Source organism: Zootermopsis nevadensis, unplaced genomic scaffold (genome assembly GCF_977971745.1).
Source record: "Zootermopsis nevadensis isolate Lab colony 2312 unplaced genomic scaffold, Znev_1.0 Znev_ptg000016l, whole genome shotgun sequence".
NCBI lineage: Eukaryota > Metazoa > Arthropoda > Insecta > Blattodea > Termopsidae > Zootermopsis > Zootermopsis nevadensis.
The window spans coordinates 13,361,889-13,388,838 of NW_028259148.1; the positions used below are offsets into that span (position 1 = coordinate 13,361,889).

General features: G+C 37.9%; 1 protein-coding gene across 1 annotated transcript in view; it reads left to right on the forward strand.

Annotated features, from left to right (window-relative positions):
* The first annotated feature begins 8,185 nt into the window (after positions 1-8,185).
* sha (shavenoid) overlaps positions 8,186-26,950 on the forward strand; it is a 170,122-nt gene continuing 151,357 nt past the window's right edge. Inside the window, exon 1 of the mRNA XM_022078874.2 lies at positions 8,186-8,394. The gene's annotated coding sequence lies outside the window, so the exon portion shown is untranslated. The remainder of the gene's footprint in view (positions 8,395-26,950) is intronic.

The window sequence follows — 26,950 nt, forward strand, 5'->3', positions numbered from 1 at the left end:
TTTTTTTAGGTTGTACATATGAATATTGAGATATGAGATATGTAAAAGGCTATGGTAACCATCCACTTTTTTACAAACTCGTCATTTATGAATATTTTCGCACCTGATTCGACGTATTATAATAATTTCAGGTGTAACAGCTGTGTTAACAAGTAGCCCTGCTCTGGAATCTGTCCAGCTAAGTCACTCCATGGAGTAGAGTCATTTTACAGAAGCTGTTTGTCGTTCGGATTTTATGGAATTCGATACTTCATTGCCCTTTGCGATAGAGAACCTGTCTAAACCTTGTCCTGCCCCAGATGAATACGATCCACATATTCAGAACCTATTTTTAATTATAGGCATCCTGTCGAGTGATAATTAAATAATAACACAAAATAAGTCCACTTAATTATCTTTGTAGTTTAGATGCGTCATGTTTGTGTTAAAATTCAATATATATTTATTTATTATTTCAGTCTATACACAAACTTAGTTTTTATAATGTTGTTGTTAAAATTAAAATTTAGCGCTTTTCATCGTTATTATGTTGATTAAGAAATCTACAAAACAAATAAATCAATAAAAGGTTGCATTAATAAATATATAAATAGTTTTCATTTTTCTTATAATTTTCTCGTCCTTCATATTGTATCTTCATCCGTTGTGAAGGACGAGAAAATGATAATAAAAAATGAAAACTAAAAAGCAATAAAAAATCAGTAATTCAGTTAAAAAGTTTATAACATAACACCTGATGACGGCTATATATAGCCGAAACATGTCGTAAATGTTCCATATGTAAATCGAGTACTCGATACGGAACGAAAAATGATATTTTAATCTTTTAATTATCTTATATTGTGATTGACGGCCAATTTTAATATATTTTTAATACTATTTAAATAAATCACAATATGACGCACCTACAATATCTAATAAATATATATTAGTTTTAAAGATGAAAATAACAATAAAAACCTGAGGATGATGCAATAGCATCGAAACATGTCGTAAAATAATAAGCGCTGAAATTGTAACATCGTAATAACGATAAAAAGCGCTAAATTTTAATGTTAATTTTAACAACAACATTATAAAAATTAAGTTTGTGTATAGACTGAAATAATAAATAAATATATATTAATTATCTTTGTTTATTTTTTGATTATTCTTTTTCATTAACTGCATGTCTCGGTCTGAAAACAACCATTTTCAGGTGGTAATATTTTGTAATATGGTTTAAATTGACTGTGTGTACCAACGACATAAAACTTTAAAGTTAAGTTTTAAAAGTAAAAATTAATTTCAATTACTTTAACAGATACATGCTACTGAAAATGGCGAAAAGCTAAAATGTTATTCGAACCACAATTTCATTATCAAACCCTAGTTTCAGTGATTCTTATTTACGACAATTTATTATTAAATTTTTAATTTGTTACTAATCTTCAAGTATGTGTTTCAACACACGTCGGTATACCGCATGGAAATCAACTTTCTAATAAAATATTGACGTAATTTTAAGTATTAAATAATTTATTGAATTAATTACATTTTGTTTTGAAGCTTGAATTTTAATTGTTATATCGTTGAGTCACACAGTCAGTAGCATCCTTATTATAAAATGGTAACACCTGAAGATGGTCGTCGCCAGACCGAAGCATGCAGTGGATGATATAAAAGAATAAGTAGAAGATAAACACGGATAGTTGAGTGGACGGATCTTGAGTTATTAGTCACAATTTATTTAAGATTCTTTTTAATATTATCCTGCCACTTATATCTGTGCCTTCCATGTGGTCTTTTCCTTTCACATTTCTCGAGTGAAATTTTCTCATGCACGCACACACACGCCCACGCACTAGAGTGTACCACGAAATTTTAAATTGTACTGTGCGTGCGAGTACACCTGAAGTTAGGTTTATCTCCGTGTTTAATTATTATTTCCTCGAATTCTTATGTTTGCAACACGAAAATAATTTGTATTATAACTGTAGCAAGTGACTTTCTCAGCTTTAAAGTTTAAATTGACGGTGGTCGTGAGGAAAATCTTCTCGTAACAAAAAAAAAAAATTGTTCAAGTTTTCCAGTAACTGGTCTTCTGATGTTAGTATCATCACTTTTCCGAGAACGGGACATAATGGGCGTACGACGAAGACAATTCTCAACTAACCAAGTAACTGTATTGGAATAGAGAAGCTGATAGTCACTCAGCTGGTTAATAAATTTCTCGCCGTTCCCGCTCGTGGTCTCTGAACGTCCTTTACCGTATTTACAAGAGCTCGATACGTTATGTTATACTCTTCCAAATTAATCAGGTCCACGTTCGAAAGCACCATTTATTTTAAATGTTTTAATATAAATATTATTAAAATTAATTATTCGGTTTTGTCCGTCTAATCACAATTATATTTAAAATTTACAAATAAGATAATTAAAATATCATTTTATGTTCCACATCGAATAATCGATTTACATTTGGAACATTTTTACAACATGTTTCGGTTTCATCGAACCATCTTCAGGTGTAAAATTATATCAAAAAGCTTAAAACTCAATTACAATTTCTGTTGTGTAGCTTTTTTGGAAATGTTCATATCCAGATTATTTTCATATATTGGATTGAATGTATTGTTTTGAAATTGTAATTCAGTTTTAAGGTTGTTGATATAATTTTACACCTGAAGATGGTTCGATGAAACCGAAACATGTTGTAAAAATGTTCCAAATGTAAATCGATTATTCGATGTGGAGCATAAAATGATATTTTAATTATCTTATTTGTAAATTTTAAATATAATTGTGATTAGACGGACAAAACCGAATAATTAATTTTAATATTTGATTCATAATACGATGAAATTATACTATCTTATAAATATTATTATTACCCTTTCGTCTATACCTAGATTTCTGTTCCCTTGGAGTCGTTGAGTCAAAATATTATACGCACATCTAATCTGTCCCACATCCTATAACAAAGAAATTTCTTAACCTTAGAAAGTCTGAAGTTTCCACGGTAATCTCGAGCTCTCGTACGAAAATAACCCCAAACTTTTTATATCAGCAGTAAATTTTTTGTGAATCGAAGATTGAATTTCGAGTAATTTAAACGCCCGATAAAAACATAAAAGTGGACTTTGTGTATTAAAACTACGCAAAATGTAGTTACTAATTATTTTTGTTTGTTTCTCGCAAGTGGGGCGTCATCCTGGTGTCACTTACCCATCGCATTCCTAATGTCATCTCTAACGGCGCCCAACTTCGTTGGAAAGAAACTGAATGTAAGTACAGAAATTTAATTTTTATGACGATTTGCAACGCATTACACTGTAAGCAATGAGATATTATTCAACTAATGTATTGTAGTTTTTAATTTTGCCTCGACGTTTCGGAGAAACTTTGTGGTCACTACTCTGAAAGTTCCCCAAGCCCCAATTTCAACATCAAGGTTTCAGCAAACGCGCCATTTCGTATAATTTGCTTACCCAAAAATATTCCTCGATTTCCATTTCTTGATTCTCCGATATTTTGTTTTTGTTTTAAATATTCAGATCGTCTGTCATTTTAAATCGTAGTATTTACAAGAATTTTTATTAACCGTGTTTAAAATGTAATGGCGGTAAGAATATATTTCCTGAGTAAAAATATTTCCCTTGGAATAAATTCTGAATCACTCACAAATAAAACGACAGAATTTAAAATAATTCTGTGTATTTATTGTGCAGTATTATGTCTGATCTATGACTCCATAAATTAAACAATTTCCAGATCCCAATCCTCATTTCTCTATTTTTATTTAACGACAACGTTTCAACTATAGGCCTATACGTTATACTGGGTTGTATAAGAATTTTATTTGCAAATTTACTTACGAACAGAACCTTTGTGAAGACACGCAGGATAGTGTTTGAGAGTTATCTGCGAGAAAGACTCTCAAAGTTTCACCGAGTTCCCGGTAAATAGTAGCACCGATTATTTTTCACTGCACATTGCCCCAATATTTAAGGTTTTAAACAAATGTCTTGGTTGTGATTTTGTCTTCAGCAACAGACAGCAGGTTTTCAGCTGGTGTTCTGTCAGTTGCTGTGATATCATATAACTGATAACTGAACACTTGTCTCTTTCAACTGCCGAGATTTAGAACGTGTGGAAATGTTTGTCAATTAATTCTCACGTATTCATGGCGTGGTTCTTGAAACAGTGGATGGATTAAATAATTACGAGAAAGCCTTCGGATGCAGGTGACTCTCGAATACATTAACTGTCCCATTAATTTGTGGACAAGTTTTGTATAAAGCTAAATATCTTCTCAGTTGTTGCGCTGTGTAGTCTTGTAGAAGTTTATCAACATTTCAGAGGTCCCTCTTGCCTCCATCATCAGGGCGATGAGAAGATACTCTGAAAACAACCCAGAGGACAACCATCTTCAGACTCACCGCAGTGGAAACCTCAAATCCTACTAAGTTTTGTATATTTTAGCAATGATGTTATGTCAAAAACCATTGTTTGGCTTTAAATTCGTATTCATTTCTTTATATCTCTTCTTTGGCTAACAAGAGTAAAATTTCTTCTAAAAATTCGAGTCGCATCTGAAATCTTGTCGTGGCACATTGGAACACTTTTCTAAATGACAATTAAAAACATTATATTTCGGTTGTCTGTAGAGCAGAGTCAGGTACATGTCTGAAAACACTCTCTTTTAGAGTTTTAAATCTCTAAATGTAGAGATATGACCTGTCTATTTTGTGTTGGGACAGCAGACATGGTCCCTTGGTAGTAAAGACAGATTTTACGTGAAATTTTACAATTTCAAAATTTCATTATCACGGATTTAACTTTTGGGAAAACCCGATTATAAAGATTAAAACTTTACTAGTTTTTTTTTTTCATAGGGATAGTCAGACGTTTAGTAAAGTCCAAAATAGACATACCTCGTTTTATTGCGTTTCGCAGATATTGCTTTTTTTTCTTCTTCAAATTGTGGCAACCCTGCGTCGAGCAAGTCTATCGGCGTCATTATTTTTCCAAAAGCATGTGCTCACTTCGTGTCTCTGTGTCAAATTTTGGTAATTATTGCATTGTTTTTAGACATAATGCTATTACACACTTAATAGACTACAATATAGTCTAAAAATAACTTTTATATGCAATGGGAAACCAAAAAATTCGTGTGACTCGCTTTATTGCGGTGGTCTCGAACAGAACCCGCAATATCTCCGAGGTATGCCTGTATTAAGTCTAAAACTTACGTCATGTTATGTTAAACATTAGTAGAATACTACGCCTGTGCAGCTGATAAACTTATTCAGTTAAAATAATGTTCCGCCAACAAGGAGAGTTTGCTTGGACAGTCTGAAGGAAAGCGAGCACTTGGAAGACCTAGGCATAGAAGGGAGGACAGTGTTACAATAGATCTTAAGAAAACCGTGTGGGTGGATGCGAAACGGTGGCTGGTTTATTAGAACATTCAACAGGCGTTCTTTACGCCACATCACGCGGCAATTTGTTATGGGTACAGTTTTCGTTGTCATTCTGGCATGCAGGATATTCAAAGAATCCGTCCAGCGGTTCTCGAGTTTAATCTACGGACGGACACGACCAGGTCGTAATGCGTTTTCGCTATGCAGTTCTTGTAAAGAACACAAGAGAAGTAGTGGCTTTTGTGAACACTGTAATGAACTGTAGGGCTCCATAAGAGACCGGTAGTTTCTTTAACAGCTGAGCGACTGTTAGATTCAGGCAACATTTATTATTATTTTTCCATCTATTAGTGCACCAGGTAAATTACAGAATATAAAATGGGAAATTAACCCAGAATAATAAATTATGAAAAATCTGAAGGTATCGGTCGTCACCAGTACAGAAATTTTCTGGAGGGACTAAGGAAAACCATGGATAGGTACTATCCCAGATTCGAGTCCATTACCTCCTGTAAAGTAGTCTACACTGACCTGCTCAGCAGGGAAGGAGGTATTATTATTTATATATTTTATTTAGTGTTCTGTCTGACGACAGGTCCATATGAACAGGATCCTTCCATCCTTTTCTCGGACTGGGACCTGTTCATATACGTTCTTGGCAGATGATCCAGAAGTGGTTTGCCATTGCCTTCTTCTGTGTGTGAATGGAGTAATTGTTGGGATGCCACGGAGGAAAACTCCGTGTTGCCTAGACCACGGCCTTGCCCAACACAAGTTATAAATTCGGGCACCGCCGGGAATCGAACCCGAGACCCCAGGATTACAAGGCCAGCGTTCTAACCGCTAGACCACCGTGGCTGGAAGGAGGTACAAAGAATTAATTGGGCGTTGCGTGATTCAAAGTAAAGTCTTTGTATTTGTATGTTAGTTATCGATGTCTGAGTCGAGATTCGAATTCAAGATCTCACGAGTAGGAATACTACACTGCGAGGTCGGCTGAGATGGTAAACAGTGAGCGTAATAAGACTTGAGTCTTATTTTACGATGTAAAATAAAGTGTGAGATTAGAAACACCTAAGTAGATGGGTAATGAAATATCTCAGTGGAATGGAGATGGAGGCGCGCGGTTCTTTGAAGCTGAGAACCGTGGAGGGGTGGGGACAGAGGGGCGGTGGTTGCAAAGAATTCATAAAGAATGGGTGGGAGAAATTTGATAAAAATGGAGTGATTAGATTTGAGGAACTTGGGGGCGACGAATTTGCATATAGCAGTTAATTGGAAGGACGGATTGAACTTTTAGGACGGGACTAGAGAGAAGGTTTGTTGTCATGGACAACCTACGAATGTAGGAACCTCTAAAATAAAATATGTAAGGAAAATAAATGTAAATAATGAGAATTAGAATACGAGACTGTTATTTTTTGTGATGTCTGAGTAAAAGCACGGAGAAGTCTTATCTGAATAGAATAAAAATTTTCTTGGATATTATCCATCGTCTAGTAAATATAAAACGTAAAACGACGTTTCGGAGATAAGGATTAGCTCTATCTAGTGGGCCCAACTGTGTAGGAACCTGAAGACGGAGATAGAGTCCCATTTCCGAAACGTCGTTTTACGTTTTATATTTACTAGACGATGGATAATATCCAAGGAAATTTTTATTCGACGGAGATAGGGATTAGCTCTATCTAGTGGGCCAACTGTGTAGGAACCTGAAGACGGATATAGAGTCCCATCTCCGAAACGTCGTTTTACGTTTTATATTTACTAGACGATGGATAATATCCAAGGAAATTTTTATTCGACGGAGATAGGGATTAGCTCTATCTAGTGGGCCCAACCTTGTAGGAACTGAAGACGGAGATAGAGTCCCATCTCCGAAACGTCGTTTTACGTTTTATATTTACTAGACGATGGATAATATCCAAGGAAATTTTTATTCGACGGAGATAGGGATTAGCTCTATCTAGTGGGCCCAACTGTGTAGGAACCTGAAGACGGAGATAGAGTCCCATCTCCGAAACGTCGTTTTACGTTTTATATTTACTAGACGATGGATAATATCCAAAGAAATTTGTATCCGACGGAGATAGGGATTAGCTCTATCTAGTGGGCCCAACTGTGTAGGAACCTGAAGACGGAGATAGAGTCCCATCTCCGAAACGTCGTTTTACGTTTTATATTTACTAGACGATGGATAATATCCAAAGAAATTTGTATCCGACGGAGATAGGGATTAGCTCTATCTAGTGGGTCCAACAGTGTAGGAACCTGAAGACGGAGATAGAGTCCCATCTCCGAAACGTCGTTTTTACGTTTTATATTTACTAGGCGATGGATAATATCCAAGGAAATTTTTATTCAATTGACTCTTCGCCATCGTCAAGAAGTTTTATATTTGATATACTTATCTGAATAGTCTCGGGTCCATTCTACTTGTCTCTTCTTGAAATAGGCGCCTTTAACGGTACTAAAACTTTTAACAGATACGCAAGAGAGAGTTTTTTTTTTCAAAAAAAAAATTGGCTATTACAGAAATCACCAGTGGCCCAATGACCGGAGTACGTAAATTGCTAATGGAGTGGCCATCGTTAAGCCAACACATATTTATTCTATTTTTTTTTCTAAAAGAAGTCATTGTTTGCGTACAAGACTCCACACATATGGCTTGCGGGATCTGTGACGTCACGGAGTAGTTGTGATAGCCGCTACCCCGACTGGTAAGCATTCCCTCTGCCCAGTGGCTCTGATGTACGTACTTAGAAGTTCTCCGTCGGCCGGTCAGTGCGTCTTCTTGCGTTCGAGAACTTGGAAGGCCACGATCAAGTTCCAGTGATCAGTGTTCCTCAGTGTCGTTCGCGAGACGTCAGTTCTGAAAGCCTTGGGTTCAGTGCCTGGAAGTGGTGTTGTGCATTAGGTTGTTACTCTGAAGACACATATTTAAATGAGTGTGTAAGTGAAGGGGTTTTGCTGGTGATGACCTTGCAAGGTGAGTGAGTGACCTCTGATTGCAGTACAAAACACGAGAATGTCACGCGTATTCTGTTCTACCCAGAACTGTCAAGTGTTATTTATTTCTTAATTTATAAGGTATTGTAGATGCGTCATATTGTGAATTAATAGTATTAAAATATTTAAAAATAACCGTCAATCACAATAAAATTTAAAGATTAAAAGATTAAAATATCATATTATGTTCCCTTTACATATGGAACTTACACAACATGTTTCGGCTATATATAGCCATCATCTGGTGTTTTGTATATAAACTTTTCACTTTAAGGAAAATCATTAAAAAATCCTTAAAAGTAATTTAGTGAAAAGTTTATATACAAAACACCAGATGATGGCTATATATAGCCGAAACATGTTGTGTAAGTTCCATATGTAAAGGGAACATAATATGATATTTTAATATTTTAATCTTTAAATTTTATTGTGATTGACGGTTATTTTTAAATATTTTAATATTCTTAATTTAAATCGATTAATTGCATTCGATTTACAACACGTTATGGGATTTCTCTGATACTATGGACAAAATGACGTTTGTTTTCGAGGGGGGGGGGGGGGCTGGTGGTGTGGTTTAGAAATGAATTAATCTCATTTTAGTGTCTTCGTTCGTTTAACACGACTTAATCAACTGCATAGTTACGTGGGAAATATTGCCAAGGATGTTTTGAGAAAAAGTCCTCGAAGTCTAATTACGTATATTCAAGTATATTTTTGGTTAAATTGAGGGGAAAAGGAATTCCCAGTTATTATCGGGCTTTGAATCTAAAATCCTCCAGAATTGTAAGTATCGGTACTAAAAAATTAGCCAGGGTGTTTTATATCGACTAATCGAAAATGTATTTTATTAAATGAATGTATAATTGATATGCGCTCTGTAACTATATCGTGAAGACCCATGTAAACTTGAAGACCTAAGGGCATTTAAAAAGAATTTGGATCATGGAGGATGCAATAATTAATAATATTATATAGTACCATTAATTCAGGTCATGTGTTGTCCATAATATCGATAATTATCCTTCGGCTTCTTTTAATCCTGCCTGGGACGACCAAACAGTTCGAACATTACCATATTTTGTGGCAGAGATTATGTTAATCGTGGTCAAAACCGGAATTTTGGAATTTTTAGACAGCGAAGATCGTCCGAAGGTAACAGAAAAGAGTGGACAGATATTTTTTGCTTAGCATAGAATGAAACCTACATGGGAAAAAGTACAAATTTTGGTAAGAATAGGAAAATTTAGCAACATATTTTTCAACAAATTATTTTAAAATTAAAATATAGCACTGAAACTTTTCTCCTAATCCGTAAATGTACATTTATCTGACACGACAGTACTTGATAATTCGCACCAAATGTTTTTTTATTTTAATTTTAATTTTAGTAGGAAACCCTGAAGGAAAACCACCACTTAGAAGATCTAGTCGTAGATGGGAAAATAATATTAAAATGACTAATTAGTGGGTAATTAACCTTTCTGTTTCATCAATGGCAGGGAACTTCTCAAAAAGGACTCATCTGCATGGAGATTCTTTTAATACTTACAGTGTTAGTTGTTCAAGAAATAGGGTAATAGCCCATGGTCGCGTTGTAACAGGGTCCAGTGAACATGAATTTTTCGTTAAGGTACGCAAAAGTCAATTTAACTGTCTTTAAATCTTAGTTTATATTTAAAAAAACATTCAACGTAAACAAATAGGATTGTAATTAGGTGCGTGGCCTTCGAAATCTAGTTAATTATAATAGGATAAATATAAAAATAAATAATTTTGTTCCCTTATTAAAACCACTGAAAAAAATATCGTTATGGCAGAATAATCTAACTGTAAAAGTAACCTACGGAGCCAATGATAATTAGTAATGTGCAATTCATTTTTTTGATTATGATACAAATTAGCTTTTTCGTTGTGAAATACGTCTTAGGAAGGAAGATGGTTTCCGATGAATGAGTTCAACAAATCCTAGAAATTCCCGATTCTTTATATGTATTTTTCGACACGCATCGGGATTAATAGATCCCACATCTTCTAAAGTACCAAATTTAATCCTATGTTGTATAGAAATATTTATAACACTGCTAGCTAAGATCCACGTTTCGCCCATATTTTTCGTTTAAAACTTCCATCCCTCCTGTTTCTCATCTTTACGCGTGAAATAACCAGCGAATGAAACGGGTATCAATTACATATGATATTGCCACGTATCGCTAACATTTGTGAATTCTTTCTGATTTTGATTACAATCGGTCAAGTATAACGGGAGTTTTACGTCAACGCGTGTATGAGTGCTTAAGTGAGTTGTCGCAAGGCTGTCTTGGTTGCCAGGTTTAATTTGGATATCGTGGTTCTGCTTAATAAACTTAAGTGATGAAATTTCATAAGATATTGTAATTGCGTCATATTGTGAATATTATTACAATTATTTATTTTAATCCGTCTTATCACAATATTTTAAAATTTCTTATAATTAAGATAATAAAATATCATTGATGTTCCATATCGATTGATCGATTTAAATTTCGGAACATGTAAATGTAAATCGATCAATCGATATGGAACATCAATGATATTTTATTATGAAGACATCTGTGTAGTCTGGTCGATGTTAACCAACGTTTCAGAGGTCATACTGCCTCCGTCATCAGGGCGATGAATATTGAAACGTCGGTTAACATCGACCAGACTACACAGCGCAACAACCCAGAAGACAGAAATCTTCATCGCCCTGATGACGGAGGCAGTATGACCTCTGAAACGTTGGTTAACATCGACCAGACTACACAGCGCAACAATCCAGAAGACAGAAATCTTCATACTCATCGCCCTGATGATGGAGGCAGTATGACCTCTGAAACGTTGGTTAACATCGACCAGACTACACAGCGCAACAACCCAGAAGACAGAAATCTTCATACTCACCGCTGTAAGAACCTCAAGTCTTACATATTTTATTATCTTAATTATAAGAAATTTTAAAATATTGTGATAAGACGGATTAAAATAAATAATTGTGATGAAATTTGTTATTTATTATTCATATGTCACTCGTTTTAATAATCTTTTGCTGTGCGTATTACTTATTAGATTGAATCTACATTTTTATTTAATGAACTCAGTAAATAATATAAACCTCTTAACTCATAAAAGTTATTCATCAAAAAAAAATTTCAATTCTTTCGACTGTTCTCCCTTTTTGGTTTTCCCCCCTTTAAAAATGCAGTTATGTTTTAGGAAGGGCACATAACTTTATATAACAGAGCTACAATTTTACATTTATAGGATGGATTGTGAAAGACAAGAGGTTTGGTCATAGGATGATAATTTTTTCATCAATATAATTTTCATTTGTTTTTTTCATTTCCAGATATTTAACATAAAATTATCTTTATATTTACGCTCCTTAACTAGTGAAGCACTTACATTCCGTCTGAATGTTATCTCAAATAAGCTGATGATACTTCGTATTTGTAGTTTGCATTCCTAGTCATAAAACTGAAGTAAACTACTTTCGTAGAATGTTACGTCTCGAGTTACAGATTATCATCAGAATTCCTCGTATGATATATCGATATTTTACTTTGTATCCAGCGAGTCAAACAAGTTTACTTAGATGCCATCGAGAAACAGGGATATTTTAATATCATTTTCATTGCAGCGAAATCTTTATCTAGTCTTCGCACGTGCAAACAGACGAGACAGTGAATCAGTGGTGTAAGCTAATTAATGTAGGTGACCGAAACGTCGTGATGTGAAGCACAGGGCGTATAATCACACATCCACCTCCATTATGCATTTTTATACCCACGAGAAATGATTTTAGATCACGTAGTATGCATTCGTGTGTAACTCCGCTGGAATTTGCAAGAAACTGGTTCAACTACATTTACATTTAATGGTCCGTCGATTATGTAAATTGTGTATTGCTAGAAGAGTCGATTCATGATCGATACAGCCGACTCTCGATATACAATTAATCGATTAATGATATTTCGATTAAAAATCCACCTCCCATGGGGAGACTTATAGAAATAATTGTATTCTTTGGTTTGAGAACGTTGTAATGTAAAATCCTAAACACGTCTGAAGAATTTACGAAATATTTTGGATGGAAGACAATTTAAATAAGCTCTTCTAATATTTCCCTAGAGCCACGGTGGTCTAGCGGTTAGAACGCTGGCCTTGTAATCCTGGGGTCTCGGGTTCGATTCCCGGCAGTGCCCGAATTTATAACTTGTGTTGGGCAAGGCCGTGGTCTAGGCAACACGGAGTTTTCCTCCGTGGCATCCCAACAATTACTCCATTCACACACAGAAGAAGGCAATGGCAAACCACTTTTGGACCATCTGCCAAGAACGTATATGAACAGGTCCCAGTCCGAGAAAAGGATGGAAGGATCCTGTTCATATGGACCTGTCGTCAGACAGAACACTAAATAATAATAATAATAATATTTCCCTATTTATACATTTGTTATGTGTGGTCGTAATTCGTCGGAGTTGAGGTTTCTCGCTGAGTTTTTCTTTAATTGATGCCCTAAATTGGCTGTGAACTTCGTTCCTCTGAGGTCCAAGTATTTTCTGAGGTTGTGGTTAAGAAGAGTGTGTTGGCTGAGACGCGGTGTCACGAGGGCACTTCGCCGGGCTCCCAGAGGAATGCTGTGATTTGTTCGCTGTGGTTTTAGACTTGGTTGGTTTCGTGTGCGGTGTGTGAGTGGTTTACGGCACACTGAACATCGTCCTGGGGGCACTTAGGTGTGACAACACACCGCTTGCTGAGTCCTTTTCAACGAGTAAGCACAATTGTCAATATTTAACATTCACGGTTTTCGTTGAAATGTCCAGAAAGATGACTTGAATGGAACCTTAAAAGCCGCACTGTCATGAGAACCTCAAATCCTTAAATCAATCAAAACTAGTTTCACTCCTACTATTCTATCCTGATCACGTTTTTTCTGGGTTTTTTATAATGTAACCGAGTTCAAATACTCATCAGTATTTAACATTAATCGTATTTATACGAACTGCAAGTTTTGGAACCTAGAATAAGCGAATTAGTGATGTTACCTCTCGATTCGATGATTCATTTGACATTTTTGAAAATAAGGCAGGGTTATTTCATTTCGGTTTTAAAATATTATGTAACGATGCTGTTTCATCTGCACAGATAATGTAGCAACAAGATTATTCTTCAATAAATTCTTCTCGGGCGAACAGCCGCGTAAGGTGATTAAACAATAAAACCGATGTTTCAGGGATCGTCTCTGTCCCCATCATCACGGTCCCTGAAACGTCGGTTTTATCGTGTAATCATTTGACGCGGCTGATAGTCCGTGAAGATATTATTGAGTTACGTCGCCGTGAAAGTTTCAAATCATGAAATAAATATATAATAATAAATAATATATAATTTCTAAATGTAAAGGATTTGGAAGTGTATGTTCCTGGCCTGCGTTATAATTATTTTATATTTATTTAGTGTTCTGTCTGACGACAGGTCCATATGAACAGGATCCTTCCATCCTTTTCTCGGACTGGGACCTGTTCATATACGTTCTTGGCAGATGATCCAGAAGTGGTTTGCCATTGCCTTCTTCTGTGTGTGAATGGAGTAATTGTTGGGATGCCACGGAGGAAAACTCCGTGTTGCCTAGACCACGGCCTTGCCCAACACAAGTTATAAATTCGGGCACCGCCGGGAATCGAACCCGAGACCCCAGGATTACAAGGCCAGCGTTCTAACCGCTAGACCACCTCATCTTATTATTATTTAGTGTTCTGTCTGACGACAGGTCCATATGAACAGGATCCTTCCATCCTTTTCTCGGACTGGGACCTGTTCATATACGTTCTTGGCAGATGATCCAGAAGTGGTTTGCCATTGCCTTCTTCTGTGTGTGAATGGAGTAATTGTTGGGATGCCACGGAGGAAAACTCCGTGTTGCCTAGACCACGGCCTTGCGACATCCTTGGGGATTCAGAGCATCATTCGCACAGAAACTTTCCCTCGCCTGCATCTCTTTTCCTTCCAGCACGACAGAATTTCATAACATTTCATTGCATTGGCTACAATTTACACTACATTAACCGACCTTAAAATCTGCATATGTCATGCTGTAAGATCCTGGTATTTTAACTTCGCCCTACACGTTTGCTCTGAACCTTAGAAAAAAGAAAATTTACCTGTTCATTCCTTCCTTTTACTGTCTTCGTGTTTTGCTCTTACTGTATTCTGCGTATTTGCATTAGTGCTGTTCGTGTGTGTGTGTTCTAATTTAGCGTCTTTTATAAGAGGTGAAAAGAAGTTGATTTGGCGATGTTCCACGATTTCAAGAACGTACCAGATAATATCAGGGCTGTAATGTGGTGTTATAACCATCTCCTTAGCGTAGAGTCTTAACGCATTGAGATACGATTTTGATAAATCAAAAAGGCTCCCTGTTGTAGTTTCAGTGTAAATATTATCCTTTCTTGTTCTGACTTCTTTATTTCTGTGAGCTCTGAAGCAAGACTGAGAGACTGGCACTTAATTAATTATAAATGTATTTATTGGTCGATATATATAATTGGGCCACGGTGGTCTAGCGGTTAGAACGCTGGCCTTGTAATCCTGGGGGTCTCGGGTTCGATTCCCGGCGGTGCCCGAATTTATAACTTGTGTTGGGCAAGGCCGTGGTCTAGGCAACACCGAGTTTTCCTCCGTGGCATCCCAACAATTACTCCATTCACACACAGAAGAAGGCAATGGCAAACCACTTCTGGATCATCTGCCAAGAACGTATATGAACAGGTCCCAGTCCGAGAAAAGGATGGAAGGATCCTGTTCATATGGACCTGTCATCAGACAGAACACTAAATAATAATAATATAATATATAATTGGGTCAGTTCTTCAAGGATGCAGGCTTTATTGGATGTGATGTGGCGTTTTGTTACAGTCAGATGGAGCCTAAATTGCGATTTGATTTGGTGAACAGGCGTGAAAAGTTAGAAAGGAAATTGGAAGTTCTGAGTCCTGTAGGACACTTTGTTAGATCTCAGGAAATAAATGTCGGAAAGACGTCCGTGGTGGTCTTTAGGTTGTCACACCACGCGGACTTAAAGATGGAAACAAACGTTTCGGGGTAACATAATGCCTTCATCTTCAGGGCGTGAAGACAGAGCACCCCATATTTGGGAATAATTAATTAATTCTGTTTCATCTGACCTTTTAATTGGGCTGTAATTTGTTGTGGGTATTTAAATTTTGATTTCCTGGGTAATTGCACCGTGTGGATTTCTGGTTGTAGTGCGTATACCGACGTTTCGGAGGAACAGAATACTTCCACCTTCACGACAAAGTCACTGGCCTTTCAGTGTGCGTGTATTATTTTCGTGTACAGTTAAGAATAACTTTTGAGAACGTCTTATAAGTTCATGGTTTATCACCAAGATTCGGGACTAAGTCATATTATAAAACATCTAATATAACTTTAAATACTATGGCGAAGTTCAGATAATTAGGAATGAGAGCAACAAATCACCTGATGGAAAGAGATCACGTAGGGGGACCTAGAATTATTCAGTAAAGGGCCTACGAAGACCTTAATTAAGCCCTGTCTAGAAGTACAGTATAGGATAATATTAAAATGTAACTTAAAAAATAAAAGTGTTGTGGATTGTTTTTAACCAGCTCGGTATGAGGACTACTGGGAGGCTTTTGTGAACAGGGTACTGAAACTTTGGGATACATGAAAGTTGGGAAAGTTTTTGATTACACGAGCAACTCTCAGTTTATGATAGAGTCGTCTGTCTCAGATTCGGTGGTTCAACTGTTCCGCTATAATTCTGCCCTTTTAATTTGGTATTGGCTTTTCCTTCACCACAGATGTAATTCTTTATAGCCCGGGTATTATTATTATTTATTACATCTTAAAGCCTGGACTGCCCTAAAGTTTGTTGACTCCTTGGCGTATGCGGAATGACCCTCGACAGTTTTCAATCTCCCGTTTTTGTTGCAAAAATAAATGCAGTCTAGGCTCGTAACTGTCATGTGACAGGCGTATTCATGAGGGTAGTTTATTTTTATAAAAATTTGAAAAATTTCGATTTAAATCTGCTAAAATAAAAATTGTCGAAACAAATGTGGTGTTAGTCAGTAATACTATGTATCAACTGATGTCAAATTTGTGTTGTATTTTGAGAGATATGACGTTTTTGTGGCGGTGAACATCTTCAGTTGTGACACTGTTTAATCCGAGATTCCTCTGAAAATTTTGTAACCACTTGTGACACAGCACAATGTTGGAAGATCACAGCTGACCGCATATGTTGCTTTTTAAAGCTTTATTTCGATATTTTTTTTTTTGGAATTTTCCCCACTATTGAGGAATGTTTGTTATAATCCATATATTAATACTAATAAGAATTTTCTGTTATTATAATCTGTTTATTTTACGATTAGTGGTAATGATTGAGATCGATAATGGTACCTTTTGAATAGTAAGCGAGCAGTCGTGAACATGACACATACTTCTGATAATGGACAGTGCCCAACATAAATTGGCATGACAAATTAACAATTTAGAGATTTGGAAAGCAAGTCTTTGTATGGTTTTGCTTCTTGTAATTTGATACAAAGCGTGGGACAATTTCGGTTCTGTGTATAAATTATAATTGTGAGAATATTTAGGTCTGTTTAAGTAGGGGTTCGTCAGAACATTGATTAAAACACTTTCCTCCTTGTGAGACTGTTCCGTTTGTAAATACAGCGACGTCTCTTCTAACATTTGTATGTCCACACTGAACACAAACAAACTTTTTTTTTTCATAACTGCGGTAGATGGCCGTTTGTTTCTTCCGTTTTTACTAATTTCACTTCTGTAATTTAAAGACATTGACAGAAACCGCATTCCGAGCGTCTGAGTGAACGACTATTTTAACCTGACATCGACACAAAAAAAAAAGTGCCTGTTATTAAGTGAGGCAAATTGTTTGCCTGTGAACTGCCATAACCGGTTCACTGAAAGGTACGTCATCATTGCCTTCCATCTTCTGTCCTTTTTCGGCGAATGGTTTCCTTATTTCAAAATATTGTTTCGGGCGGAATGACTAGTAGTTCCGGTCAATGAAACACGCTGTCCGCTCCGCCATTTCTGCGTCGCCCCCAGCGCCTGCAGAAAGTCGTATAACAGCTCACAGGCTTAGGCACCGTAAAATTCATCCGACAAATGGAAAGGAATGGTGTAGCATCCTCCAGGAACTAACTCACTAACTAGATGGCTTACCGAACCCTAAGGTTCATCACCGAAACAACCAAAGCCCTCCACCGGACCAACAAAATCCAGTCTCTTTCAACTCCTATCTCCCATAGATCCCGCCTGAGATTATCCTCCCATCTACGTCTAGGTCTCCCCAGAGGTCTCTTCCCCTCAGGCTTCCCAAATAGTGGACCCAACCAACCAGATGGCTTACGGAAGTCGAAGGTTCATCACCGAATTAACCAAAGCCCTCCACCGGACCCTGTCCTGGGCCAACAAAATCCAGTCTCCTTCAACTCCTATCTCCCATAGATCCCGCCTGAGATTATCCTCCCATCTACGTCTAGGTCTCCCGAGCGATCTCTTCCCCTCAGGCTTCCCAAATAGTGGACCCAACCAACCAGATGGCTTACGGAAACTGAAGGTTCATCACCGAATTAACCAAAGCCCTGTCCTGGGCCAACAAAATCCAGTCTCCTTCAACTCCTATCTCCCATAGATCCCGCCTGACATTATCCTCCCATCTACGTCTAGGTCTCCCCAGAGGTCTCTTCCCCTCAGGCTTCCCAAATAGTGGACCCAACCAACTAGATGGCTTACGGAACCCGAAGGTTCATCAGCGAATTAACCAAAGTCCTCCACCGGACCCTGTCCTGGGCCAACAAAATCCAGTCTCCTTCAACTCCTATCTCCCATAGATCCCGCCTGAGATTACCCTCCCATCTACGTCTAGGTCTCTCCAGAGGTCTCTTCCCCTCAGGCTTCCCAAATAGTGGACCCAACCAACTAGATGGCTTACGGAACCCGAAGGTTCATCAGCGAGTTAACCAAAGTCCTCCACCGGACCCTGTCCTGGGCCAACAAAATCCAGTCTCCTTCAACTCCTATCTCCCATAGATCCCGCCTGAGATTATCCTCCCATCTACGTCTAGGTCTCCCCAGCGGTCTCTTCCCAAATAGTGGACCCAACCAACCAGATGGCTTACGGAACTCGAAGGTTCATCACCGAATTAACCAAAGCCCTGTCCTGGGCCAACAAAATCCAGTCTCCTTCAACTCCTATCTCCCATAGATCCCGCCTGAGATTATCCTCCCATCTACGTCTAGGTCTCCCCAGCGGTCTCTTCCCAAATAGTGGACCCAACCAACCAGATGGCTTACGGAACTCGAAGGTTCATCACCGAATTAACCAAAGCCCTGTCCTGGGCCAACAAAATCCAGTCTCCTTCAACTCCTATCTCCCATAGATCCCGCCTGACATTATCCTCCCATCTACGTCCAGGTCTCCCCAGAGGTCTCTTCCCCTCAGGCTTCCCAAATAGTGGACCCAACCAACCAGATGGCTTAGCGAACACAAAGGTTCATCACCGAATTAACCAAAGCCCTCCACCGGACCAACAAAATCCAGTCTCCTTCAACTCCTATCTCCCATAGATCCCGCCTGACATTATCCTCCCATCTACGTCCAGGTCTCCCCAGAGGTCTCTTCCCCTCAGGCTTCCCAAATAGTGGACCCAACCAACCAGATGGCTTAGCGAACACAAAGGTTCATCACCGAATTAACCAAAGCCCTCCACCGGACCAACAAAATCCAGTCTCCTTCAATTCCTATCTCCCATAGATCCCGCCTGACATTATCCTCCCATCTACGTCCAGGTCTCCCCAGAGGTCTCTTCCCCTCAGGCTTCCCAAATAGTGGACCCAACCAACCAGATGGCTTAGCGAACACAAAGGTTCATCACCGAATTAACCAAAGCCCTCCACCGGACCAACAAAATCCAGTCTCCTTCAACTCCTATCTCCCATAGATCCCGCCTGAGATTATCCTCCCATCTACGTCTAGGTCTCCCCAGAGGTCTCTTCCATTCAGGCTTCCCAACCAATACCCGGGAAGTCTAAGACCTCCAGGAACTCCCTCACTTTTTAGATGTCAGTTATTTAAAGCTTCGCCATTGGTCTAAAAAGAATTACTGCATTAGAGTCAATTTCGTCTCTTCTGTAACCTCAGCTGGATAAATAAATTATAGCAGTTCCTGGGATCGGTCTGTGCTCACTGACATTCATGCTACACTTCCCACCAATCTTAGCGTGCGAAAAAAATTAGGTTTGTGTATTCAAATGTGTAAAAAATGCCTCCGTCTTTCTCCCAGGTCTTGACTATTGACCATCTAGATTATCATCTCATTTTGTTTTATCTCTGTAGCATTTTCAGTTCTTCAGCTGTCTTCTCGGATGTCGGCGTCGTGTAGTTTGGTAGAAGTTTACCGACGTTTCAGAGGTTGGTAAATTTCTATCAGACAAAAAGTTGCAGCATCTTAGAAGACAATCATCTTCATCCTCACCGCCGTGAGAACATGAGATATATATTAATCATTAATATTTTTAAGATCCTTTAAGGTACCATGTCAGAATTTTCTTTTAAGGACTGAGGAATATCTCGAAACACATTAAGATATCCTGGCCGAGGTTCGAACGTGAAGCTTCCTGAATATAAAGCAGGAGTGTTAGTCACTTTATCGCAATGTTTTTTTAATGTTAATTCACTGTGACATCATTTTCCTGTAAGGAAGTCAACGATACGTCTTAGGTAGCTGGTCCTTGGGTCAAGGTTCAAACTTGGTACCTCCCATATTCGAGCGGACCACAGGTGAAACTGTATTTAAAAAATCATCACGTCTCTACATATTCCTGTGTTCCATGGAGGTTTCTCTCCATTTTATGAAATTGAATTTATAACAAGTATTCTGTGTCACATTATATTCTCGCACAAAGTAATCTGTTTATAATTAGGTTCTGAAAGATTTAGATTTTATTATTCTTAACTATTATCTCAGTACTTTCTAGTAAAATAAATACTGTTTCGCTTCAGAATGGAGCTATCTATTCAGGAACAATAAATTTCCTGACTTTTATTGGACTCGAAGCTTCAATCTCAATAATAACGATAATAAGTCTGGTTTCCAAGAGGTTTTTCATGCATGAAACGATCACTGTACTGCTCCAAGGCGGTAAATGATAGTAGAAAATTGTGATGTGACATCATTTCGATTTCAGAACCTAAGTTTAATGATAAGTAATGATTCAGCGCTCTTTTCTTTCAGTGAACTGAATTTAATGTGTCAGTTAAAGTTTCTTACGTATTTATTTTTTTTGTGTTCTGTCTGACGACAGGTCCATATATTATGAACAGGATCCTTCCAACCTCTTCAGGTTGTCAGGGACCTGCTCATACATATATACATTCTTGGCAGAGATGATCAGAAGTGGTTTGCCATTGCCTTCTTCTGTGTGTGAATGGAGTAATTGTTGGGATGCCACGGAGGAAAACTCCGTGTTGCCTAGACCACGGCCTTGCCCAACAAAAGTTATAAATTTGAGCACCACCGGGAATTGAACCTGGGACCCCAGGATTACAAGGCTGGTGTTCTGACCGCTAGACCACCGTGGCGGTTTCTTACGTATATGCGAAGTTTATTAAAATTTAATTAGAAGAGATATCTGTTATAATAAAGAAGGGATATCTCAGTATAGTTACTTGAAGCACCAACGCGAAAATATCTACAGGCCTGTTTTATCATTTATATAACTATTTCGTTTGATTAGAATGATTATTTTTGGTAATTTTTTAATTGTTTATTGGGTGGGATATTATTGCTTTAAATACAAGGTTACGAAATAAAGTTTGAAAATACAGGAGTTCACAAAAGATTGGGCGGGATTTAATGTAAATTTATCATAACGATCCTGATAATTTTATTGCAAAATTTGATTATGTTTCTACACGTGTATTCACAGTCGTTATTTGCATAACATAAAAGCAATTTGCAACATGCAATGAAGTATCATTATATTCACTGTCCATATAAGGCAGTGGCTAGCTGGAAGATGTGACCGTTAGACACCAAATTGTGCGGTGAGAGATTGAGGTTCTTTATTATTATCATCATTAAAATAATATTAAAAAAATACATGCCACATTAAATCTTATTGGACACTCGAAAAAGCATGTGTACATTCAACATGGTCTGTGTTATTTAAGTGTGATTACATTATAATTTATATCACAAATTATTGGATACCGCATAATGGCGACTGATAGCTGCAGATTTTAATACGTCTCACCTCATACAAGTCGGTAGGACACGCCAAGCCGCTCTTATACGACGAGCCATTGCTTTGGTCCTGTTCGTGCGTTCAATTATAAGCTTGAAAGGTGACGAACTACTTTTCTGCGAGTTCACAGTTCCTTCTGCGGAGTACTGTTAAAACGCTGCCTTCATAGAAGCTGATGGTTGCTAAACTTGTTTAAAAGTTCCTGTGGTTGGCTATCTTCTGGGTTGAAGCGTCGTGTAGTCTGGTAGAGGGGTGATAGCCCTGATCTCAGGTGCATTTGTGACTCCAGAACGATTTGATTATTATATTTAAAAAGAATAAAGTTTTAAATGAAAAGAAGTTAAAAAGTTGCTGCTTGTACGCGGGAAAGCAAATGTCCTGGAAGGGGGTTGTGTGTGACCAGCGGCTTATACTTTGGAAAGCCCTGACCTAGGATCACAATTGAAGTTTCCATCGTCATCTTAGAACAGCAAATTTTAATCGGGTCGTCTTTGTCTCCGATATTGGATCAAGTTTCACTGCACATGAAAAATAAGTTTGAGTAGTCGTAAAGAGTGATTTATTTATTATTTTTGCTTTGCAGTGATATTGCATTTATTAATGGCTGTCAATTAGATGACTGTCACTTATTAATATCAGCGTAAATGTTACGTTTTAAGGAGCTTTAATTCTTTAATTTTAAATGTTGCTAATATACTACAGGCGTGCCACATTTCGTAATAAGAAGCTGTAGCCTGTATTCACACGTTAGAGCTCAAAATGTGCTATTTTATCATATTCCGAATTAGTTCTTAGCTAATCAGAAAGATCATCTGTTTCTCATTGTAAATGATTCGGCATAGTTGAATTGTCGGTGTATTCCGACTTCATCCGCAAAATAAGGTATTTACTGAAAAAAAAACAAAGTGTTCATACTGGTTAAAATATCATAATAATGACACGCACAAATGAGATTGGAAATGTTAGTCCTCTTTTCATTCCTTCAAGGGTAGGATATTTTATTGTGATTATTTCATGATTTTTCTAGTGAAACAAAAGTTGAATAAATATTTGGGGGTCAAATTAGAAAGCAATAGTTACAGAACTCTTAAAATTTGCAGCTCCTAAGTGTTATATCCTTTCTCGTTTAGTGAGAAAAGTCTGATCAATATGACATATTTACCTGGTCGTGATAACCACCATCTTCAGTCGTTTGGTCGCTTTTCTTCCAGATGAATGAAGACACAGAATGTTGAAACCTGGCCTGTGAAAGTGAACAGAGACTAACCAAACCCAACCCAACACAACCCAAGCTAACCTAACATAACCTAACCTAACGTAACCTAACTTAACGTAACCTAACCTAACCTAGCATAACCTAACCTAACCTAACCTAACCTAACATAACCTAACATAACCTAACCTAACCTAACATAACCTAACCTAACCTAACATAACCTAACCTAAGTTTAATTTTTTTTGGTTGCGTATTTGCATGGAAAAGAACGGATATCTGTACTTAGTATCTTACTGGTAGCATTTCCACAATTTCTTTTGTACTTTTTGCTATTATCTTCCGCTGACATAACTTGAACTCAGATTTTTATAACGGACCCAACTAAGTACGTGCCTCTTCTCTTTTCACCTGAGGATGGAAACAGATCGAGTATCCGAAACGTTATGTTACTTCGAATACCAGACGATGGACAAAGTTCAAGATTTTATAAATCCCCAACATTTTCTGTTGTCGACGTCGCCACGTAATGGACTGTGTCTTAAGCGCCTTCCCTGCTATAACAGAGTGGACTAAGTAGGCTTAGCTACCAGTGGAAACCTGTAGTTAAACTCTGATTAGTGTCGAACTTTTATTTATTGAACTATTTTTTTTTACGAAATAACAGAACTCCCGGTAGTTTCGCAATTTGTAACAAATTCCCTCTATTTACTGTTCCTATAATTGTAATTGAAGTACAGAACACCATGAAATGTAGTGTTTGCTCTAATATAAGATGTTGATTCGTGATGGTATACGTGAATGTGCAGCCGGGAATGTGGAATGTTATAAACAAGATTTTTAACATGCAGCGTATTTTCTTAATGTTTTTCGTTGTGTAAGTGGCTCTGAGTTCCGTACGTTTTATGGAGACACTTTTAAGCGTAAATCGTAAATAAATATGTAGATTGCAAGAAAAATCAGTTTACTGCAATGAAACATTACTTTCATGTTATTTTCATTTACATATCAAAAAATAATAAGGAAGACGTTTTACGGATTACAGTTTCAAGATGTGTTCCCTGCAATTAGGCATCTCTTATCGGCCTTGCGTTTTTATCACTTGATTCTCATATTTATGGATAATGACGTTAAATTAAAGATATACTTCAAATACGGATCGGGAGGTCGTCGAGGGAACGCACAGTGACTTGTCCTAGCAGTCGTTTCTGGTTTGAGGAACTGTATAAAAACGTTCAGTCAGAAAAGCTATAGTTAGGGAAGGAATCGAGCTCCGAACCTCAGGAACATGGCCCAGGATTGCTTCTTGATCATCTTAAGAAAGACAGAACTTCATTCTCACAGAGCTGCTCAGTAACAGAGATGCTACATAACATTGCCATAAATTCTACAAATAAAACCATCCACGACGCTGTTTACAGCCAGTCAAAAAATAGGCAAATTTATAATTTTTTCTCTCCAAATTTGTGTATTCGAGATGTCGAAAAATATTTCAAGTCGAAGCTGTATGCTGAATGTGAATTGCATTATATTTTGTGCATTACAAGGATATTTCATTGCAATTAAAAATTTACACAAATTTCTCGCCGTGTGTTTAAAAACATAAAAGTTTTGTGAACGTAACTTTATATTCTGCAGGTTAGTCTGTATGGCTGTAGAACTCTCATGTTTAGGGAAGAATGCAGCTTTTCGGTGTTTGAGAACAAGGCGATGAGGACGAAAGTTACAGCACCTAAGAGGAATCACGTGATAAGCTGGAGAAACGCAGATAATGAGGAGTTCCGTGATTTGTATTCTTCAACAAGTATTGTAAGGACTATCAAATTCGAAAAAGTTTGCAGACCGAATGGCGGATTTGAACTGCATTAACAGTTTTGATAGGGATGTATAAAGGAAAGAGACAACTCGGAAGACATGGACGTTGATGGGATTATGATATCAAGATGTATCTTGGGTAAAAAGGTTTGGAGTGTGGATTTCACTGATGTGGCTCGAGATACATGCCAGTGGTGGGCTCTTATCAACACGAAAATTAACTTTTGAGTTCGATACAAGGCGGATAATGTCTTAATTAGCTCAGCGTACTGTCTGTTAGCTTCTCAAGAAAGATTCTGCTGGACGGAATTAGTTTATTAGTCAGTTCGTTAGTTAGAAATTCAATTTTAATGCCGTGCAACGAGACGGAACCAAAGTGAAATAGTTTAAATTAAATATTTTAAATAGGACGAAATGTGAAAAGTACGGACAAGTTGGTACGTACCAGAGCTCCCCATTATTCATTCGGTTATCGTCTCCAACTAATTAATGAGACCTGAATCAATTTCTGATACTTTTAATTAAGGGGTATTGCAAAGATATTCCTTTGAGATTACCGGTATATCAGTTCCTAAAATTGGATTAGTAGATTATTGAAGGATGCTGTATGAACTACGATAAAATCTTCAGCCTTGATTGAGTTCGGAGATGGTTGTAAATCGGGGAGGAACGAGTTTGACGCGTGATTAAAAGGTACTTAATCAGGCACCACGCCGCTCCATTAAGTCACTGCGGGGAGGGGGATCTGTTTCAAGACACGGCCGATTTACCCATAGGGAAAGAGCCCCTGATATCCAACCGAACAAGACGTTATGTGGACCATATAACAGGTCTTGACGAGGAAAAGTTTATTATTAATCGAACCCCTGTCGTCCAGCCCGAAGCCCAGTCACGAAATCTGTTTACTGCTCTGTCCTGTTGTTATGGCGTGTTGAAATTTACGATGAAATCTTTTCTACGACTTAGCAAGGTGTCTGTAACCTGTTCGTGTTAGTAATGAAGACCTCATGGAAATATCAAAGATGCCAGTTTCGTTGGCGGTCGAATGTTGAACAGGTCAGGCGATAAAAGTGAACTAAACACGTGTTTGTCCAAACTTGAGGACTGTGTGGTCCGGCGAGTCTGAAGGCCAATGACAGTTTGATCGGTTGTCGTGTGTTCGAAACGGGAAATGCCTAGGTTTATACCGGTTGTCCCATAAACCCGAGGTCATAGAACTCAGTGTTATTTGGAAAAATACTGAAACATGGAATGGAAGTGTTGAGAGCGATGTTTTTCCTGTGTCGTGTTGGGATATTTTTATCTAGGACAGATAATTGCATTAGAAGAGTGAAATTTTACGGCGATGTTGATATGCCAGTGAAAGGGGGATGATGTTCTACCAGAGCAGAGACACAGGCACCACAGAAACTCTAGAATCATTCTGTCTTCTGGGTTGTTGCGCTGTGCAGTCTGGTCGATATTGACCAACGTTTCAGAGGTCATACTGCCTCCGTCATCAGAGTATGAAGATTTCTGTCTTCTGGGTTGTTGCGTTCTGCAGTCTGGTCGATGTTAACCAACGTTTCAGAGGTCATACTGCCTCCATCATCAGGGCGATGAAGATTTCTGTCTTCTGGGTTGTTGCGCTGTGTAGTCTGGTCGATGTTTACCAACGTTTCAGAGGTCATACTGCCTCCATCATCAGGGCGATGAAGATTTCTGTCTTCTGGGTTGTTGCGCTGTGTAGTCTGGTCGATGTTTACCTACGTTTCAGAGGTCATACTGCCTCCGTCATCAGGGCGTTGAATGTGCCAGTCTACACAGCGCAACAACCCAGAAGACAGAAATCTTCGAGGAATTTCTTGACTGTCGGAGTAATTATCGGCTTTTTAAGACAGCCTCTGCACCGTAGAGTTAATTAAAGGCAAGGCGCTCTTGGTAAGTCTGGAACTCGACCAAGATCAGTCGTTATCGTGCGAGGTAGCTTTATGTTGGCACGTACGCAGTATTTCTGGTTCTCTCCTGCTGTCCTCGCTGCCGTGTAATGAATGGTCCGTACATCAAAGCAAGAATTCTTCTGTTGTTCCAGATGACAGATGGAAATAGGTCATTGCTTCAACACTCAGTTCTTCGAAAACCCTCTGACATGATTTATTATATAAAAAAGATGCTC